The sequence below is a fragment of the Kryptolebias marmoratus genome, linkage group LG22 (genome assembly GCF_001649575.2).
Source record: "Kryptolebias marmoratus isolate JLee-2015 linkage group LG22, ASM164957v2, whole genome shotgun sequence".
Taxonomy (NCBI): Eukaryota; Metazoa; Chordata; class Actinopteri; order Cyprinodontiformes; family Rivulidae; genus Kryptolebias; species Kryptolebias marmoratus.
Genome location: NC_051451.1, coordinates 17,407,954 through 17,411,112, shown reverse-complemented (window position 1 = coordinate 17,411,112; position 3,159 = coordinate 17,407,954).

The window sequence follows — 3,159 nt, the reverse complement described above, 5'->3', positions numbered from 1 at the left end:
CAGCTAAAGAAAGTTTGCTCAATAATAACAAGATAAATATAATTACAGATGGCACCCATGCTCCCCTTTAATACAGAAAAAGAAGGAACAAAGGTGTAAAATACGATGGCTGGTTTTCTATGCTTAGCTTTTCGTGCGGTTGAGGGAATTAGTTTTCTTTTTCAAAATAACACACTTTTTCAAGTATTATGTCATTTTGTTAGAAATTCTACTTTTTTATATTGTGAGTTTGAAATGTAAAGTAAAACAAAAGAGCATAATATCCACAAGTTGAACCACCATGGAAGAACAGACATTTAAAGTACCTAGTTTTGATTTATATTAAAACCTCTTAGTATAAAATCAAAGTGTACAGACAATCTCAGGAAAAAAAATCTAAACAAGAACTTATTTCTTTGTATTTGTGAAAAAGTTCACCTGCAGGCGGCTCAGGCTGCCAAAGTTCACTTGTTGACTTGGCCTCGAGGCTGCGCAGCTGTTCATTTTCCTGCTAATGGAGTACCACTGACACCACTTTAATGAGACAGCTCTAACGAGTGCTGACAGCTCAGACAGCACATCACTGAATCAGCTCACCTCTTCCAGGTTCAGCAGACGAAGGGTTTACAGAAAGCAGAGAGCGCCCTCCTCTGGTCAGAACACCAAATAACAACATGCAGAGACACTGCAGTCACTATGAACCCCTTTTCTTTTCTTCTTCTGACACAAACCAACGAGACCAAGCTTAAAAAGGTGTTGTTTTTTCATATTATTTTATGTGAATCATCACAAATTAAAATAATAGATACATTTATTTATGTTTTATGTTTACAAGTAAGCATTACAGTAGTAAAATAGAACAAGAAAAAGAAAGGAGGAATAAAATATTTTTATTAAAAATTTCAAAATAAAATAAGTCATATACATTTATCGTTGCCACCTAAAGGTTGTTTTTGCTTGTGTGTCTGCAAGTGTGTGATTGTTTCTCGTGTTAGCAAAAATGTCATGTGAACCACTGGATAACATTTCAATGAAACAGAAACTAATCACATCTACAACTTATTACCTTTTGGAGTCACCCCCATTTAAACTGAGCACCACAGCTAATCAGCATTAGCAAACTCAAAAACTGCTTCAACTCACTCATTTTTTCCCAGATATTTAGTTATAGTTTGATCTGGTAGAAGCTGAGAATCATCTCCAGCACACACTCCATATGCATACTGATTGATCTTTGTTTAAAACTGCCATTAAATACTGGATTCAAAGCAGCAGGAAAAATGCATTATGTATATATATATATATATATATATTAAGTACATGTTTTTTTTCATCCACTAGAGGGAAGCATCATATCAAATGTGGTTAAACAGAGACTTTAAGACCCTTATTTTCGAGACATTTAAGATTATTTTGCAGCTGTCATTAAAGAAAAAGATCTAATTTTTCAAGAAATATAATGAAGTACAACTCAAATATTTTATATCAAAAGAAAGTGTCAGTATTTTTTCACAGATAAGGTAAAGATTGCTCCTAATTTTCTAAACATCCCAATCTGACTGACTTGTTACTCAGTTAAAGCAACATTTTTAATACATAAACCCAAAGAAAACAATTCTCTAAATAATGTTAATTTCATGAATCATTAATCATCTTCACAAATGTATTCTAGATTACAAATAGACTACAAATCTATTCTAGAGTAGATTTGCAGAAGTTTTTTTTTTTTTTTTTTTTTTTTTTTTACAGTTCTGTCTTATATAAGTTTGCTTCTCGTTTCTTTACTACTAACGATCTACAGGGATCATTTCAGCAAACTGAAGCCTTAAATTAAAGCCTTTAGTCTGAAAAATATAATCAAAACCTCTTCTTTCTCTGGCCATTAGTGTTTGTTCACAGCTAAATGTGAGTGCTTTTAGTGGTGGCAGCTTCAGACCTGATGGTCAGGCAGAAACAGTTCACTAACATATCCATCCATCCACCCACTTATCTCTCAGGGTGGGTGTTAGTGATGTGTGACAACACAAGCTTCTTATCAATGAGAGTCGACGAGAAGAGAGGCAAGTCCCTCTCTCCCCATTCCCCACAGAGATTTGTAGCTGCCTCCTCAACCAAACCCTACAGAGCTTTTCACTTAACTCAGAGGTACATTCAGTCACTTAAGCTTCTAGCACTTCTCTTTAGGTAGGCTTGTGAAACTGATTTAAAGCATTAACAGTGAGAACATTCAGCTCTGAAGATTTTTTTTTCTTTGCACTTTTCAAAATCTAGTCATGTCCTTGTTTGAAGAGAGCGTTTGAAATACTGGTCAAAATTGTACATACAGGAACCAACATTTACTTTTTCTTACCACCCCCACCCCCACCACACACACAAAAAGAAAGAGAAAATAAACAAGAAGGTGAAGTGAGTAAGACAGATTGCTTGCAGTAGCATCTGTCAGAGGGTGGGGTAGGTGTGACCAGTGAGTTCCTAAAGCTGATATATTGTGATGTCAGTGGCTTTGACAGCGACTAAAACTGGCATCTTGGAAATGACAAATCCTGTGCTTTGATCCCTTTCTTGACCGATTTCTTTCCTTTATATATCTAACCAGTCAACCCCTGCATTAGGGTGAAGGCAATATTTGCATTTTCATCAAGTTACGAGGCCTTGTGTCATTGAAAATGTTTATATAAATTGTGATCTGGGACACTTATTTCTACCTAAAAACTTCAACTGAACATATCCGAATCCTCTTGCAATTATTTATGCTGTAGTTGCTTAACATCTGCCTCATTCTCACACATTTTAAAGTTTCATGGCGCACCAGAAACCTTGAACTTAAAATAAACTGTAGCTTTTCACTCCAATAAGAGGGCGCATGTCAGAAGAAGAATGGAGGAACAGATCTGAGCCATGAGCCTCAAGAGTTTTACTTAATGGCTTTACTTTATCTTAGTCATTGTCAATTGTTTTATAACAAAATGAGTATGATGGCCACAGAACCAAAATCACATCCAGTCAGTACATCTCCCCAAGGGGATGGGATGGAGCGCTCACACAAAAGAAAAGGATAATATTACACCTGATACTACAGGGTGTTTCAGACCACAGTTTCTTAGAAGTACAGCTTTCTGAGATAATTAAACTAGTTTATTGTTTCTGACTGGGCCAAAGAAGCCAGCCCCACACAGAGGG